This window comes from Balaenoptera borealis (assembly GCF_965194805.1).
Source record: "Balaenoptera borealis genome assembly, chromosome: 15".
Taxonomy (NCBI): Eukaryota; Metazoa; Chordata; class Mammalia; order Artiodactyla; family Balaenopteridae; genus Balaenoptera; species Balaenoptera borealis.
This window is the reverse complement of record NC_138871.1, coordinates 13,593,724-13,613,499: the sequence shown is the minus strand read 5'-3', so window position 1 is coordinate 13,613,499 and position 19,776 is coordinate 13,593,724. Positions and strand designations below refer to the sequence as shown.

General features: G+C 36.9%; 1 pseudogene across 1 annotated transcript; it reads left to right on the top strand.

Moving 5' to 3' along the window:
- The first annotated feature begins 6,948 nt into the window (after window positions 1-6,948).
- Window positions 6,949-14,325, top strand: LOC309612053 (putative high mobility group protein B1-like 1; annotated as a pseudogene). Its single transcript has one exon. The product of its transcript is annotated as a putative high mobility group protein B1-like 1 (transcript).
- Window positions 14,326-19,776: the final 5,451 nt, after the last annotated feature.

Below are 19,776 nucleotides of genomic sequence, written 5' to 3'. Positions count from 1 at the left end.
TAGGAGCCCAGCCAAGACAATCAGAATCCTTATCCAAACATTTTCTAACAGGACTGGTCTTCTTTTCTTCCCTTTTGGTCACTGATTTTTTTGGCTGTGGGCCCAGAGCTGTTGGAAGGCATATGTGCTGGGTATGGAGAGTCCATCTGCAAGAGGAGGTCTTCAGCACAAGCTTTCCTAACCTGAATTAGTGATGAGGTTATTGATTAATTAGAGAACATGATCTGTGTGATGTGCCAACTGCTGTTGTTATGACCTCATTTAGAACTAGCAAGCAGTGTAGAAAGAAAAAAAAAAAAAAACCAAAAAACCCACATAGTTGGAAGCAATACCAGCTGCAATGCCTGAGTGACTTCATGCTTTGCTTACCTAAGCAGTGGGTTGTAAAGTTGATGACAACCTGTGCAGGTTGTGCTGGTCATAAGGATGGTGGAGGCAGTAAGAGTCAGTACTCTTGAGTTAAGAGCCGTGTGTGACGTAGGCATAAAAGATGATCATGAGGGCCTTCCCTGGTGGCACAGTGGTTAAGAATCCGCTTGCCAGTGCAGGGGACATGGGTTTGAGCCCTGGTCCGGGAAGATCCCACATGCTGCGGAGCAATGAAGCCCGTGAGCCACAACTACTGAGCCCATGTGCCACAACTACTGAAGCCTGCGCACCTAGAGCCAGTGCTCCACAACAAGAGAAACCACCGCAATGAGAACCCCATGCACTGCAACGAAGAGTAGCCCCGCTCGCCGCAACTAGAGAAAGCCCGCGCGCAGCAACAAATACCCAACACAGCCAAAAAAAAAAAGAAAAAAAGACAATTACGAACCTAGAAAGACTTAGATTCATACAGGGTTAATATTATTGATGCGAAGTGTTGGAATAAAAGAATATAGGTCACTAAATGCTATGCTTCTCAGTAAGAAAAGGATCCTATAGCAATCTAAAGAGGGGAGGGAAAAGTCTATTTAAATTTAAATCTGATTACCCATATGAAATGCCATTTTTAAGTCAAAACTAAGACACTTTCTGAGATATTGAACAGCTAATTACAGTTCAGTTATACAGTTCCTATTTAATTTCCCAGGAACATAATCTTAAATTGCAACTAGTGGGATTTGGGAATGCTCAGGCAAGGGGTTTGCAATGAGTGTTGAAGATTGCTTGACATAGTAATGAAGATGATATAGAAAAATATCCCAAGCTAAGGACAGTAGCATAAGTAAAATAATGGAGAGAACAGTGAATACAGTATGCTACCTTTTGTATAAGAAAAGGAAACAAAGTGCATATTATTTATTTGTATAAATGCTTAAAGTTTCTGTGTACTCATAAGAACCTAATATCAGGGTTGGCTATTTGGAGTCAAGTATGTGGTCTGGGTGGACGGGGGATGAGGGTGGAAGGAAGACTTGACTCCCTCCACCCCCTATCCCCCATCTTTAAGGTTCAAGAGAGAATTTAGTGGGTAGTAGACTAGGGTGGCATTAGATCAAACAAAACCTCGAATGTTTTACTACAAGGTTTGTACTTTAGTTTCTGGGTAATGGAAAGCCACCACAGAATTTTAAATATACGCCTGACATAATAAAGTCTTCATGGAAGGGGTAAGAATTTGCTCTGTAACCTGAAATGCAAGTACTATTATACTCTTTTGTGTTCCAAAATCAAATCAAATTTGCTTCATTCCCCCATTTGTCAGAGTTGCAAAAACCCAGTTTCATTCCAGATGAAGGTATTGGGGAGGAGTTCTCCCCACCCTCCCAATTCCATTAGGATCATAGAAGAGTCTGGGAGCTTATGGATGTCCTAAAGAGAAATCACTCAGCCTGTGACCCAGACTTTGCTGTTTCTCCCTATCCTGGAGCAGGACCAGCTACATAATTTGCAGGACTCAGTGCAAAATGAAAATACAGAGCCCCTTGTTCAAAAATCGTTGACAATTTCAAGATGGCGACAGCAGAGAATTAGACCCAGTGTGGGGCCCTTCCGTGTGTGAGTGCACAGACCCATCTCAGACGCACGAAGCTGGCCCTGCTCTGAGGGCAGGCAATCTCATGTGGGCTACACTACTTTGCGAAACTAAGCTCCAGGAGTCTCCACTGGAGTAAGATCTGAGGCCAAAAGGATTAAAGTAGTGCACAAAGGGTGCCCCTTAGAATGCTCCCCAAACTTTAGTGTGCACATAAATCACATGCATAGTGCTAAGATGCAGATCCTGACTCTGGGGTAGGTCTGGGGTAGCTCTTGAAATTCTGCATTTTTGCAAACTCGCACGTGCTACTGGTTCTGTTGGTCTGTAGACGACATTTTGATCCACAAAGTATTACCCCTAACCTTAGATGTACTTCATCTTCAACCCTCAGACTCTCCTCCTGACTCTCCAAGAGTTCAAGCTTGGTGTCCAATCTTTTATGTCACAAAACCTCAGCTGCTAAGGGCAGGGAAGGAGGTAAATATCCCCTTCTGTCTATAACCTAGAAGACAAGTGGTACTTGAATTTCCTGATCGGGGTACCTGGACTGGTCTATTTTATAAGGATAATGCAGATGTCAGCATGAGGCATGGAAAAAAAATCATGAAGAGATGAGAGGCAGCTGTAATTAGGCAAGAGTTAATAAGGTCCTGAATTGGGCTTCCTTGGGGATTAGAATGGAAGCAGTCAGAAGAGGCTTTTCAAAGGTCAACTCAGCTGGCTGAGGAAGCCAACAGGATGCTAGCTGAAGAGGGAGAGGGAGGGAATGGAGGTGACTCCAGAGTTTTGAGCCTGGATGTGCCTAAAATGATGAAGATGCCACTAACCCAGGGGGGCAGAAAGAGCAGCAGGTTTGGGGGGACATGAGTTCAGTTTAGTCACACTAAGTTTTAGGGGCTGTACGTCCTTATATCTAGGAGAAATCTTAGGCATCTAAGCAAGAAGAAATCAGAACAAAATGGTAAAATAAATACAATAATGGGTAGCAAAGGAGTATGGATGTGAAGTACAAAGTTTTTAGAAATAAGAATGTGAGGACACATGTTCAGTGAGTGGAAGAAATCTGAAATAATGAGTGGGGAACCTGTTTTGGTAGTGTAGGCCAGTGCTACTAAGAAGTCCTAGGTGAAATAAAAACCTTTGCTCATAAGCAGGTATGTAGCACTTTCTTCTATCACAAACTGTGGGGAATCTTTCAGAAAATCTTTGTTTGAAGCTTCCTGGAAAGCTGATTCGGTCCCTGCCATATCTGTTCTGTCATTAAATATAGAATCTGAAACACTGGAGTTACTTATCTGATACCTTTTATGAGCACTGCTTGTGCACAAAATAGTCGTCTGTGTTCTCTTTTAATGTGGTCAAATGAATATATTTTGGTATGTAAATTTCTTTTCTTAGTTCTAAAAACAATTTGCAAACAATTTTACAGAAAAAAAATCATATGTATAAAACAACTTGCTACAGCTTTTTGGATCTTTCTTCAATCCTTATTAGCGTACTACACATGATTAATATGTTCCTTGTGGGATTGGCTGTGAATCATTGGTGTGTAAGTTGTTTAATGACCACATACTCCACCATTCCTTCTCATAACACCCTTTGCAATGTGACCTAGATGTTCTTCTTATCAAGGTATAGAGTCTATTACCTCCCCTCTTGAATCTCTACTGGCTTATGACTGGCTTTGATCAAGAGATTGCAGTTTCTGCTCTTGCCCCCTTGCAATGCTGCCACCATCCTGTGAAGAAGCTTGACCTGCCCTCCTTGCTATGAGAGAGTATGTAGAGAGAAAGGCCTACCCTTCGGCCAGCACCAAACTCCAGCCAGGTGAATGAAACCGTCTGAGACCATCCAGCCCCAGTCGAGCGGCCAGATGACTACAATCACAAGAGTGACCCCAGGTCAGGCCAGCTAAAACACCATGCAGCTAAATTCAGACCAAATTGCTAACCCACAGAAGTGTGAGCAAATAAAATGGTTGTTTTAAGCCACTAAATTTTAGGGAATTCCCTGGCAGTCCAGTGGTTAGGACTGCACTTTCACTGTTGAGGGAGTGGGTTTAATCCCTGGTTGGGGAACTAAGATCCCATGAGCTGCATGGTGTGGCCAAAAGAAAAAAAAAGCCACTAAATTGTAGGTAGTTTGTAGGGCATAATAGATAACTGATATAATTTGGTATATTATATTTGCATTCTAATTTTGGAATTATTATTTTGATATAATTGTTTATGTATTTGACCAAGTTGCAAGACAATTTAAAATGGTTATATGCAATTCTATTGTATTCCTTTACCACAGTTTAAACTTTTCCCAGTAATTGGACATTTGGTTTGTATACAACTTTCCATTTTTGTGGATAATACTGTTCTAAACATGTTTTTACAAGTGCTCTCTAAATTTTTTCCGTGTTATTTTCTTAGGAAATTTTTTTTTACCAAAAGTGGAATTGGTGGGTGAAATGATGTCAAGTATTAATTCTCATTACATATTGCCTGACCGTTTTCCAAAAGATTGTTATCAATTTACAGTGGAGCCAGCAATATATCTGTCTCTCCATACCCAGCTATCAAACTTTCTAAAAATTTAGCATTTTTTGCTTATTTTTAATTTTTTGGCTGTGCTGCGTGGCTTGTGGAATCTTAGTTCTGCAACCAGGTATTGAACCTGGGCCATTGCAGTGAAAGCGCCGAGTCCTAACCAGTGGACTGCCAGGGACTTCCCAGCAATTTTTAAATTAAGATGTAGCATATATACAGCAAAGTATGCAAATTTTAACTATATGTCTTGATTAATATTTACAAAGAGAGGGAGAGAGAGAGAGAGGGAGGGAGATAGATAGACATAGATAGAGAGATAGACAGAATCCATGTAGTCACCCCCAGATGAAGATTTGGAATGTTTCCGGCTCCCCAGATATTTCTCTTGTGCTCCTTTCCAGTCAATACCACCCCCAGAAGTAACCACTATTCTGGTTTCCATCACCCTTTCCATCTACTCTTGAACTTCATATAAATAGAACCATGCAGATTGTATTCTCCTGTGTCTGCCTTCTTTTGCTCATTATTATATCTGTGAAATTCATCCATGTTCTTGTTGTGTATGGCAGTGGCTCATTCTTTTTTATTGGTAATATTATCCCTTGAGGATGCCACAATTTCCTTATCCATTCTTCCTTTGGTGGACATTTCAGTAATTTCAGTTTCGTGCTATTAAATAAAGTTTTTTAAACGTTTTTTCACTTATTTTAATAGCTCAATAGTTGTGTGTTGATACTTTAGAAGTGTTTCAATATTAATTTCTTTGATTACTATTGGAGTATAACAGAGGAGGGACTAGAGATGAGTCTGAATGAGTGAGCAGGGGCTAGATTATGAAGGACCTTGTGAGACATGCTGAGGAACTTGAACTCTGTGGCATGGACAGAGGGAAGCCATTGAGGGATCTGAAGCAAGAGAGGGAACTTATCAAACTTGCATGTTAGAAAAATGACTTTGGCAGTAGGGAGGAGAATGGATGGTTTGAGGAAAACCCTGCAGGTAGATTTCTAGGCAGAAGACTATGGCAATAGCACAGGTGAGAAATGAGCTGGGCCTGAACTAACACAGGAGCAACAAAACTTAGTGTGTGTTGATATTTGGGGGATGAGGAATTAGGAAGATCTAACTGCTGGGTAACTAGGGTGGCCATAGATGCATTGACTAAGACAAGGAATGCAGATGGGGAGCAGGAGGAGATAGCACCATAGGAAAGCTAATGAGTTTATTTTGTATTTGTTGAATTTGAGATATTTGTGGAATGTCCAGGTGGAGAGGACTATTTGTCAATTGGATGCATAGGTCTAGAAGTCTGGAAGTGGTCCTGCTACAGGCGGAGATTTGGGAGATCACCAGCACATAGGTAGAAGAAGAGATAAGGTAGATAAGGTTAGTTAGAATAGTCATTGAGGTGGAGGGGGTGGGCAATGAGAAGCCAAAGAAGAAGCCTGAAGAAGAGAGGACCAAGATAAATGGGAAAGCTGTGGCTCTTAGAAGTCCAGGGGTTAAAAATTTCAGAAAGAGAGTGTCTCAGAGAGGTAGGTGAGATAAGGACTGCATAATAACCTCTGGATTTGGAAACTAGATCATTGGTGAGCTTGCCACAGCAGTTTCAAAGGAGTGATAGGAGTGGGTGCCAGATTGCTGCGAGTTGAGAAAATGGATGGCAGTAATTAGACTTTCCTTTTGAAAAATTTAGTTGCAGGTAAAAAGAAAGATGACATTATCAAGGCCAAGGTCAGTTTTCTTTTTTAATTAACAGAGATCTGAGCATGTTCATAGGCTATCAAGAGCAAGAGATTGAACAAGCATGAGAGGGAGGCAATAACTGATGGAACAGGATCCTGGAGTTGGGACTAGGAGATGGGGATTATATGTAGACATAGACGGATTGGATAGGAAGAGAGCCATCTCATCCTTTGAGACGGAAGGAAGGGCACTAAGACTCTCTCCCCCAAAACACTCAATCATCAATTTGAGAGGACACCATCTTGCTTGGTTGTGTGGTTTGCCCAGAGGCTTTCAGCAACATAGGTGTAGGTGGAATGTTGGATTCTCTCACAGTCAAGCACTATGATAATATCTAGTTTTTCAATATTTTAAGTAATGGCAAAAGTAATTTTTATTAGTTCCTTTTTTCTTAAAAAAATATATTACTAATACATTTGAATGCCTGATCTCATTTCCCTCCCCTTTTTCTTTGAGGTAACCACTGTCCTGAAGTGGCAATATGTCATTCCCAAACAGCCAGTGCATTTTCATTAAGTATGTAGTATCCATAACTAAAATACAACATTGTTTTGTATGTTTTAAGGCTTTTAATAAATTGGTATCACACTGTACTTATCATTCTGCAACTTGCTTCTTTTACTCATTATTAGATTTTTTTTTTTTCATGCAATGTCTGAAACATTTATATTAACCTATTTCCATACATTCTTAGATTTTTTTAGATTTATCCATATTGATCCATATGAATGAAATTAGCTCTGATTATTTAGCTGCTGTATGATTTTTCTTTGTAAAAAATGCTACTATTTATGAATTCTCCAGTTTTGTTTCAAGTGTTTCATTATTACAAAAAATGAACATGTGCAAGATTTTCTTTATGATGATGATTTCCACACGAAAAGAGTGTGTATTCTATGTTTTATTAATGTCAATTAGATCAAGTCACTTAATAGTATTGTTGAACTCTTGTGTCTTTACTGACTTTTTGCCTGCTTGTTCTATCAACTACTGAGAGAAAGATATTAAACTCTTCAAACATGATTGTGGATTTGTCTATGTCTTCATTTAGTTCTGCAGTTTTTGCTTAGTGTATTTTGAAACTTTTTTATTAGGTGTGTACATATTATAATGTTCATGTCTTATTGATGAATTGACCCTTTTATCATGAAAATGTCCCATTTAATTTTCTATTCATACTCTTTGTTTTGTGTCTATTTTGTCCGATATTAACATTGCCATTTCAGATTTATTATGATTAATGTTTGCATGGTATATTTTATCCATCCTTTTACTTTCAACCTATGTGTGTATTTAAATGTGAAGTACGTATGTTGTAAACAGCATTTAATTAGATCTTGATTTTTAAATCCAATCTGATAGCCTCTGCCTTTTAATTGGAGTACTTAATCTATTTATATTTAAAATAATTTATATAAGTTTTAGAGACAGACTGTTGGGGTTCAAATCTCAGCTAGTCCACTTAAAGTCAGTATGACCTTGATGATGTCACCTAACTGTTTTTCCCTTTTTCTTTTTCCCTTCCTTCTTTCCCTCCATCCCTCCTTTCTTTCTTTCTTTCTTTCTCTCTCTCTCTTTCCCTTTCTTTCTTTCTTTCTTTCTTTCTTTCTTTCTTTCTTTCTTTCTTTCTTTCTTTCTTCTTTCTTTCTGTTTCTTCATCTGTAAAATAGGATGATAGGATGAATAGTGGTACCTACCTGTTGGATTTTTATTGGAATACTATACATCATTAATACATATAAAGTGCTCAGAACTGTGTCTGGTACACAGTAACAATAAATGTTAGCTAAAATCTGGATTTGACATTTTGTTTCATAGGGATTTAAAGTTTTGTTTTAATATCTAAAATAGCTGTAAAAGACACCTCACAAAAATAATCAATTCCAAGTGATTTATATTTCAATCTCATCCAACAATTATGCAAAAATTTATGTTGAAATTTGGCTAGTCAATTTTCATCTTCCCTAATGACAATCAATTGTTCCTGCAAGCTAATCAGAATATGCTACATTTACATTTTAAATAAATGTGTTCAAAACCCACTAGAGTGCTTTAGAAACTTTTAAATAGGTTAGAAAATCCTGTTTAAAAGTTTTTACCTTTTTAAAATTAACTCTGGAGATAGAGTTTTTAAAAAATAATTGATAGACTTTATTTTTAGAACAGTTTTAGGTTTAGAGAAACATATATCTTCTTTATCCAACTCCTTCCTCCCCAGTTTCCTTTATTACTAACATCTTGCATTAGTGTGATGCATTTGTTAACAATTGATACATGAATATTGATACACTATTATTAAATAAGGCCATAGTTTACATTAGGGTTCATTCTTTGTGTTGTATGATTCTATGTGTTTTGAAAAATGTATAATGTAATGTATCCATTACAGTATCATACAGAGTAGTTTCACTGTCCTGACATTTCTCTGTGCTCCTCCTGTTCATCCTTCCCTCTTTTCCCGAGAATCCTGATTTTTTACTGTCTCTATTTTTCCTTTTCTAGAATGCTGTATAGTTGGGATCATACAGCATGCAGGCTTTTCAGACTGGCTTCTTCCACTTAGAAATATGCATTTAAGGTTACTCCATGTCTTCTCATGGCTTCATAGCTCATTACTTTTCATGAGGAAAAATACTCTATTGTATAAATATACCACAGTTTGTTTATATATATATACCTATTGAAGGATATCTTGGTTGCTTCCAAGTGTTTACAGGTATGAATAAGGTTGCTATAAACACGTGTACAAGTTTTGATGTGAAATTTGTTTTTAACTCATTAGATAAATATCAAGGAGTGCAACTGCTGGATTGTATGGTAAGAGTATGTTTTGTTTTGTAAGAAACTGCCGAACTGTCTTCCAAAGTGGCTATACAGTCATTGAGCTCCATAGAGACAGTGCCCAGGCAAGTGAGAGCCAGAAGGGCACTGGGCGACTCTGTGCCTCGCTGAGGAAAAATACTTAAACATGGGCAAAGGAGATCCTTAGAAGCCGAGAGGCAAAATGTCATCATATGCATTCTTTGTAAAACTTGCTAGGAGGAGCACAAGAAGAAGCACTCAGATATTTTAGGCAACTTCTCAGAGTTTTCTAACAAGTGCTCAGAGAGGTGGAAGACCATGTCTGCTAAAGAGAAAGGAACATTCAAAGACATGGTAAAGGCAGACAAGGCCTGTTATTAAAGAAAAATGAAAACTTATATTCCTCCTAAAGGGAAACAAAAAAAGAAGTTCAAGGATCCCAATGCACCTAAGAGGTCTCCTTCAGCCTTTTTCTTGTTTTGTCCTGAGTATCATCCAAAAATCAAAGGAGAACATCCTGGCCTATCCATTGGTGATGTTGCAAAAAAACTGGGAGAGATGTGGAGTAACACTGCTGCAGATGAAAAGCAGCTTTATGAGAAGAAGGTTCCTAAGCTGAAGGAAAAGTACAGAAAGTATATTGCTGCATAAGGAGCTAAAGGGAAGCCTGATGCAGCAAAAAAGGGAATCGTCAAGGCTGAGAAAAGAAAGAAAAAGAAGGAAGAAGAGGAAGATGAGGAAGATGAGGATGAAGAGGAAGAAGAAGATGATGAATAAGTTGGTTCTAGTGCAGTTTTTTTTTCTTGTCCATAAAGTATTTAACCCCCCCGTACACAACTCACCCCTTTTAAAGAAAAAAATTGAAATGTAAGGCTGTGTATGATTTGTTTTTGAACTGTACAGTGCCTTTTTTTGTACAGTTAACACACTACTGAATGTGTATTTAGATAGCTGTGTCCTGGTGGTACTTTCCACAGCCACTAACCTTGCCTGGTACGGTATGGGGGTTGTAAATTGGCATGGAAATTTAAAGCAGGTTCTTGTTGGTGCACAGCACAAATTAGTTATATATGGGGATGGTAGTTTTTTCATCTTCAGTTGTCTCTGATGCAGCTTATATGAAATAATTGTTGTTTTGTTAACTGAATACCAGTCCATAATCGCAAAAGAAAGAAAAAAAGTTGCAGCTCTTTTGTTGACATTCTGAATGCTTCTAAGTAAATACAATTTTTTACTAGGAAAAAGCAAACAAAAACAAAACAAAACAAAAACCCTACAAAGTGACTGTACCATTTTGTATTCCCACCCCCAATGAGTTCCTGTTGTTCTACAACTTCGTCAGCATTTGGTGTTGTCAATGTTTTGATTTTAGCCAATCTAATGGGTGTGTAGTGGTATCTCATTGGTTTTAATGTGCAATTCCCTTATGACATATAATGGTGAGCATATTTTCATATGCTTATTTGATATATGTATGTCTTTCTGGTGAGGTGTCTGCTCGATCTTTTGCCCATTTTACAATTGGGTTGTCTTTTTATTGTTGAGCTTTAAGAGTTCTTTGTATATTTTGGATATATGTCATTTATCAAGTATGTGTCTTGCAAATATTTTCCCCTAGTCTTTGACTTGTCTTTTCATTCACTTAGTGTCTTTCTCTGACCAGAAGTTTTTAATTTTTTTGAAGTTCAACTTCACAGATTTTTCTTTCATGGATTGTGCTGATTTTTTCTTCTGTTATCTTCTAGAAGTTTTATAGTTTGCATTTTACCTTTAGACTTATGATCCTTTTTGAGTTAATTTTTGTGAAAGATGTAAGGTATATGCCCAGATTCTTTTTTTTCCATGTGGATGTCCAGTTGTTCCAGCATTATTTGTTGAAAAGACTATCCTTTTTCCATTGAATTGTCTTTGCTCCTTTGTCAAAGATCAGTTGACTATATTGTGTGATTCTACTTCTGCGCTCTCTATTTCTTTTCATTGACCTATTTATCTATTCTTTTGCCAAATATCATACTGTCTTGATTACTGTAGTTTTACCATAAGTCTTAAAGTTTTGTAGTGTCAGTTTTCCAACTTTGTTCTTTTTTTGGCCACATGCAGCTTGCGGGATCTTAGTTCTCCAGCCAGGGGTAGAACCCAGGCCCCTGCAGTGAAAGTGCCAAATCCTAACCACTGGACCACCAGGGAATTCCCTGTTCTTCTTTTCAATATTGTGTTGGCTATTTCTGAGTCTTTTGCCTCTCTAAACATTAGAATCTGTCAACATCCATAAAATAACTTGGGATTTTGATTGTGATTGCATTGATTTCAAGTATGAAAAACTGACATCTTAATAATATTGATCTCCTTTCCACAATTCTTTTATAAGAGTTTTGTAGTTTTCTTTAAATAGCTCTGTTCATATTCTGTTAGATTTATACTTAAGTATGTCCTTCTGGGGGGGGGAGGGTGCTAATGTAAATGGTGTAATTTTTAAATTTTAAAATTCCAATTGGTTATTGCTGGCACATACCAAAGCAATTGACTGTTTTTTGGAAGTGTAACTGATTTACAATATTGTGTTAGTTTCATGTGTACAGCAAAGTGATTCAGTTATATCTATTTTTTCAGATTCTATTCCATCATAGGTTCTTACAAGATATTGAATATAATTCCCTGTGTTATACAGTGAATCCTTATTGCTTATCTGTTTTATGTAGAGTAGTTTGTATCTGTTAATTCTATACTCCTAATTTGTCCCTCCCTCCCTTCCTCTCCATTTTGGTAACCATAAGTTTGTTTTCTATGTCTCTGAGTCTGTTTCTGTTTTGCATATAGATTCATTTGTATTATCTTTTAGATTCAACATATAAGTAATATCATATAGTATTTATCTTTCTCTGACTTACTTCATTAAATATAATATTCTCTAGGTCCATCTATGTTGCTGCAAATGGCAATATTTCATTCTTTTTTATGGCTGAGTAATATTCCATTGTATATATATATACACACATATGTATATATATACATATGTATATACATATATATGTATATATGTGTGTGTGTATGTGTGTATATATATATATATATACACACACATATACATACCACATCTTCTTTATCCATTCATCTGTTGATGGACATTTAGGGTGCTTCCATGTCTTGGTTATTGTAAATAGTGCTGCTATGAACAATGGGGTGCAAGTATCTTTTTGAATTAGAGTTTTTGTTTTATGTTTTTCTGGATATATACTCAGGAGTGGGATTGCTGGGTCATATGGTAACTCTATTTTTAGTTTTTTAAGGAACTTCCATACTGTTTTCCATAGTGGCTGCACCAATTTACATTCCCACTAACAATGTAGGAGGGCTCCTTTTCTCCACACCCTCTCCAGAATTTATTATTTATAGACTTTTTGATGAAAGCCATTCTGACCAGTGTGAGGTGATACCACATTGTGCTTTTGATTTTCATTTCTCAAATAATTAGTGATATTGAAAGCACATTTTCAAGTGCTTTTTGGCCATCTGTATGTTTTCTTTGGAGAAATGCCTATTTAGGTCTTCTGTCCATTTTTAAATTAAGTTGTTTGTTTTTGTGATATTGAGTTGTATGAGCTGTTTGTATATTTTGGATATTAACCCTTTGGATATTAACCCTTTGTCAGTCACATCGTTTGCAATCCCTGTCTATAGGTTATTTTTTTGTTTTGTTAATGGTTTCCTTTGCTGTGCAAAGCAATTGACTTTTGTATGTTAACCTTATGTTTGGCAACCTTGATATAATTTCTTATTAGTTCCAGGAATTTTGGACTTCATTGTTGTTGTTGCTACCATGTCAATTCTTTGAGATTTTCTACAGAGACAGTCATATCATCTGCATGAACAAAGTTTTATTTCTTCCTTCTTGGCCTGTATACTTTTTATTTACTCTTCTTGCCTTATTGCTTTAACAAGGACTTTTAGTACAATTTGAATAGGAGTGGTGAGAGGAGACATCCCTGCCTAGTTCCTGATCTTAGAGGGAAAGAGTCTAGCTTTCCACCAGTAAGTATGATGTTAGCTACAGGTTTATTATACATATTCTTCATCAAGCTTAGGAAGTTCCTCTCTATTCCTAGTTTGCTGAGTTTTTTTTATAAATGGGTGTTGGATTTTGTTGAGTGTTCTTTCTGCATTTGATCATATGATGTTTCTTCTTTAGTGTGCTGATGTGGTAGATTATATTGATTGATTTTCAAATATTGAACAAGCTCTGCATACGTGGAGTAATAAATTCCACTTGGCCATAGTGTATACATTTTAAAAATACATTTTTGGATTCTATTTGTTAACATTTTATTGAGGATTTTTGCACCATTATTCATGAGAGATATCACTGTGTAGTTTTTTTTTTTCCTTCTTGTAATATATTTCTCTGGTTTTGGTAATTGGTTAGGGTAATGCTGGCCTCATAGAATGAGTTAGAAAGTATTCCCTCTATTTCTATTTTCTGGAAGAGATTATAGAGAATTGGTATAATTTCTTCCTTAGATATTTGATAAAATTCACCAGGGAAACAATCTAGACCTGGTGCATTCTGTTTTGCAAGTTTATTAATTATTGATTCAATTTCTTTAATAGATTTAGGCCTACTCATATAGCCTATTCCTCCTTGTGTGAGTTTTGGTAGATTGTGTATTTCAAGAAATTGGTCCATTTCATTCAAGTTATCAAATTTCTGGGCACAGAGTTGTTCATAACATTCCTTTACTATTCTTTTAATGTTCATGGTATCAGTAGTGATGGCCCCTCTTCACTTTTGAGATTAGTAATTTGTGCCTTATCTTTTTTTCTTGGTTATCCTGACTAGGGGTTTATCAATTTCACTGATCTTTTCAAAGAACCAGCTTTTTGGTTTCATTGATTTTTTTTCTTGTTGATTTCCTGTTTTCAATTTCATTGTTTTCTGTTCTAATATTTATTAATAGTTCAAAAAATTTTTATTACTAATTTTATTACTATTTACTAGTTTCCTAAGGTAATTAGATTATTAATTTTAGATCTTTCTTCTTTTCCAATATATGCCTTTAGTGGTATAAAATTCTCTCTAAGCACTGCTCTCACTGTATCCTACAAATTTTGATAAGTTATATTCTCATTTTAATTTTTTTAAAAATAATTTTTAATTTCTCTTGAAACTTCTTCTTCAACTCCTTTGTTATTTAGAAATATGTTATTTAACTACCAAAGATTTTGGGATTTTCCAGCTGTCTTTCTGTTATTGATTTCTAGTTTACTTCCACTGTCATTTGAGAGCATATGCTATATGATTTCTGTTCTTTTAATTTGTTAAGGTATATTTTATGAGTAAGTATGTGGTCTTTCTTGGTGAATGTTCCATGTGAGCTTGAGAGGAATGTGTATTCTATTTTTGTTGGATGAAGTATTCTATAAGTACCAATGAGATCCAGTTGGTTGATGGTGCTGTTTAGTTCAACTATGTAATTGCTGATTTTATGCCCGTTGTAACTCTCCAATACTAATAAAGTGGTGTTGAAGTCTCCAAATATAATAGTGGATTCATGTATTTCTCCTTGCGGTTTTACCAGTTTCTGCCTCATGTATTTTGATGCTCTGTTGTTAGGTGCATACACATTAAGGATTGTTATGTTTTCTTGGAGAAGTGACCTCTTTATCATTGTGTAATGCCCCTTGTTATCTCTGATAATTTTCCTTGCACTGAAGTCTGCTTTGTGTGAAATTCATGCGTCACACCAGCTTTCTTTTGACTAGTGCTATCATGGTATATTGTTCTCCATATCTTTACTTTTAATCTGTATCTTTATATTTTAAATGGGGTTCTTTTCAACAGCATATAGTTGCATCTTGCATTTTTATCCATTCTGACAGTCTCTGTCTTTTAATTGTTGTATTTAGACCATTCACATTTAATTATTGATATAGTTGGATTAATATCTACCATATTTTAAGTGTTTTCTATTTGTTGCCCTTATTCTTTGTTTCTTTTTTGTCTTCCACTCTTTCTGACTTCTCTAGTTTTAATTGGGCATTCTATATGATTCCATTTTTTCTCCTCTCTTGGCATATCAATTATACTTCTTTAAAAATATTTTAAAGTGGTTTCCCTAGGGCTTGCAATCTACATTTACAACTAATTCACTATAATGCTTCATGGGTAGTGCAAGTACTTTATAACAGAGTATTATCAATGCCTCCCTCCCATTTCTTATAACATTGCTGTTATTCATTTCACTTATTCATAAACTATAATCACTGAAAGCATGGGTTGCGTTAGTTAGAACTGAATTGCACAGTAAAAATGTCACATTTTGCAGTAATTCTTCTCATAAAGTTATTTATAACAATCTACCATTTCATATTTTATTAGTGTTTGTGTTCTTAAACATGTGTGTTTGTCCAACAGGATTACTTTTAAAGACAAGTTGTAAGATGGAAGAGAAAGAGTCTGATCGAGTTTACGATGAAGAGTTTCAATCTTTTGAAGCATCTCATTGTACCTGGGGACAATGGACTCTGATAATCCAAGTTGTTCTATTCCTTTGTGCATGTCTGTACTAAACAGCTTACAAAGTAAGCAGTGTCTCCCACAAATTGCAAAGATACTTAACTTCAAATCCCAGTCATTTGAAAAGTAAGGAGGCTGATTATTTTAAGTGGCTATTGGAATCTTGAAACAGAGTAACCACTGTTAAAAAAAATAAAGTCACAAACAAATGGGATCTAATTAAACTTAAAAGCTTTTGCACAGGGCTTCCCTGGTGGCGCAGTGGTTGAGAGTCCGCCTGCCAATGCAGGGCACACGGGTTCGAGCCCTGGTCTGGGAGGATCCTGCATGCCGCGGAGCAACTGGGCCCGTGAGCCACAGCTGCTGAGCCTGCGCGTCTGGAGCCTGTGCTCCGCAGCAAGAGAGGCCGCGACGGTGAGAGGCCCGTGCACCGCGATGAGGAGTGGCCCCCGCTTGCCGCAACTGGAGGAAGCCCTTGCACAGAAACGAAGACCCAACACAGCCAAAAATAAATAAATAAATAAATTTAAAAAAGCTTTTGCACAGCAAAAGAAACCATGAACAAAATGAAAAGACAACTACAGACTGGGAGAAAATATTTGCAAATGATGTTATTAACAAGGGATTAATTTTCAAAGTATACAAAATAGCTCATACAGTTTAATAAAAAACAAAAACAAAAAAATCAAACAACCCAATCAAAAAATGGGCAGAAGACCTAACTAGACGTTTCTCCAAAGAAGACATATAGATGGCCAATAAGCACCTGAAAAGATGATCAATATTGCTAATTATTAGAGAAATGCAAATCAAAACTACAATGAGGTATCACCTCACACTGGTCAGAATGGTCATCATTAAAAAGTCTACAAATAATAAATGCTGGAGAGGGTGTGGAGAAAAAGAATCATCCTACACTGTTGGTGGAAATGAAAATAGGTGCAGCCGCTATGGAGAATAGTATGGAGGTTCCTTAAAAAACTATACAGTTACAATATGATCTTGCAATCCCACTTCTGGATATATATCTGAAGAAAACTTGAATTCAAAAAGATACATGCACCCCGATGTTCATAGTGGCACTATTTACAATAGTCAAGCATGGAAGCAACATATATGTCCATAGACAGATGAATGGATAAAGAAGATGTGGTATATATACACAGTGGAATACTACTCAGCGATAAAAAAGAATGAAATAATGCCATTTGCAGCAACATGGATGGACATAGAGATTACCATATTAAGTGAAGTAAATCAGACACAGAAAGACAAATATCATATGATATCACTTATAAGTGGAATCTAAAAAAATGATACAAATGAACTTATTTATGAAACAGAAATAGACTCACAGATATAGAAAACAAACTTATAGTTACCAAAGGGGATAGAAAATTTGGGGTTAACATATACACACTACTATGTATAAAATAGATAAACAACAAGGACCTACTGTACACCACAGGGAACTATATTCAATATTTTGTAATAACCTATAATGGAAAAGAATCTGAAAAAGTATATATATATAAATATGAATCACTTTGCTGTACAATTGAAACTAACACAACACTGAAAATTAACTATACTTCAATAAAAACATAGGAAAGAAAAAAAAGTCACAATTGGTGAAAAAGCTCAGAAAGCATGTTATTTAGTAGCATTTATTTATTGTCCAGAAAAGGAAAAATCACCCAGCAGTATAATCAGTCAACATATTAGGGACACATAACATTAGACCAACAAAGTTTTGTGTGATAGACTGAACAACAATTGTTTTTCTATCCAGGTTGATGAGTCAACATATTTTACCAATAAATGTTGTAGCATAACATTGGTAAGATTTGTAAAAAATGGTGAAAATTGAGAACATTTTCTTCTTCTTCTGCAAGGAGCTCCCTAAACAAGTCAAGGCCAAGATACATTTAATATTTTGTCTTTGTATCTGGAATCAAAAGATCTGACCTGGAAGAACTGTGTGGGCATCTGTACTGAATGGGCCCACCAAAGGTTGTCCCCAGGAGAGGCTTTGCCTCTAAAGAACAAAGAAAATTCTGACTTTGTTCACAACATATTGTTTTTTCCACAGTGAGGTGCTGGTGTCAAAGCCTATTAAAGAAGAAATTTTAAAAGTCTACATGATGTGACAAAAACAGTCAACTTTATTAAAAAGTGGCCAATACAATTGAGAATATTTTATAAACTGCATGGACACATGGATAAAGAGCACATAAATCTGCTACAAACAGAAATATAGTGGTTTAGCAGAGAAAGAATTCTCAGTAGGTGTTTGGGCTAAAACATGAATCATAAAACCTTGGAGAAAACATTTTAACTTCAAGAGGCAAGGTTCTTGGATTTAGAAAAAATGGAATCTTTTGACAAATTATGTTGCAAAGGGAAATACTGATGTGTTTCCACTGTTGATTAGGTTTGAAGGTGAAGAAGGGTCTCTGCAAACCTCACATCTTATTGAAAACCTCCTGGAAGAACCACAGAATCATGCTGAATCACACTCCCTGTATACACAAGTGATAACTTAGGCAACTGACATAACCTGAACCTGCTGCTCAGCCTGAGAACTGTGCCTTTTGGAGAAGAGAAGGACTTTTTGAGATGCAGTCTAATTGTATACTCAAGATGAGGTTAATAAGTTCTGGATTCCTCTGAAAAAGTAGGATCCTGCTATTTATGGAAAAACAATGAACAGTTTGCTGACGTGTTTAACTTTTCTTAAATGTGTAAATAAGTTTTTTTCTTATTTAACAAGCATCAGAAATTGTCTCATTTCAGTTGAAAATGAAATCTGTGGAGGAGAGATTGGTTCAAGATGGCAGAGTGGAAGGACGTGTGCTCACACCCTCTTGAGAGACCACTGGAACCACAACTAACTGCTAAACAATCATCAACAGAAAGACACTGGAACTCACCAAAAAAGATACCCAACATCCAAAGACAAAGGAGAAGCTGCAGTGAGATGGTAAGGGAGCACAATCAAGATAAAATCAAATCCCATAACCACTGGGTGGGTGACTCACAAACTGGAGAACAATTATATCAGAAGTCCACCCACTGGATTGAAGGTTCTGACCCCACGTCAAGCTTCCCACCTTGGGGTCCAGCAATGGGAGGAGGAATCCCCAAAGAATTGGACTTTGAAGGCCAGTGGGATTTGATTGCAAGACTTTGACAGGACTGGGGGGGAAACAGAGACCCCACTCTTGGAGGGCACACACAAAATAATGTGCGCATCAGGACCCAGGGGGAAGGAGCAGTGACCCCGAGGAGATTGAACCAGACCTACCTGCTAGTGTTGGAGGGTCTCCTGCAGAGGCAGGGAGCAGCAGTGGCTCACTACGGGGACAAGGACACTGGCAGCAGAAGTTCTGGGAAGTACTCATTGGCGTGAGGTCTCCCAGAGTCCGCCATTAGCCCCACCAAAGAGACTGTAGCCTCCAGTGCTGGGTGGACACAAGCCAAACAGCCAATAAGGAGGAAACACAGCCACACCCATCAGGAGACAAGCGGCTTAAAGTTTTACTGAGCTCTACCCACCACCAGTCCCTCCCATCAGGAAGCTTGCACAAGCCTCTTAAATAGCCTCATCCACCAGAGGGCAGACAGCAGAAGCAAGAAGAGCTACAATCCTGCAGCCCGCAGAACAAAAACCACAATCACAGAAAGATAGACAAAATGAAAACACAGAGGACTATGTCTCAGATGGAGGAACAAGATAAAACCATAGAAAAACAACTAAATGAAGTGGAGACAGGCAACCTCCTGAAAAAGAATTCAGAATAATGATAGTGAAGATGATCCAGGACCTCGCAAAAAGAATGGAGGCAAGGACTCAGAAGATGCAAGAAATGTTTAACAAAGACCTACAAGAATTAAAGAACAAACAAACAGAGATGAACAATACAATAACTGAAATGAAAAATACATGAGAAGGAATCAATAGCAGAATAACTGAGGCAGAAGAACGGATAAGTGACCTGGAAGACAGAATGGTGGAAATCATTGCCACAGAATAGAATAAAGGAAAAAGAATGAAAAGAAATGAAAACAGCCTAAGAGACCTCTGGGACAACAATAAGTGCAGCAACATTTGAGTTATAGGGGTCCCAGAAGGAGAAGAGAGAGAGAAAGGACCCGAGAAAATATTTGAAGAGATGATAGTAAAAATCTTCCCTCACATGGGAAAGGAAATAGCC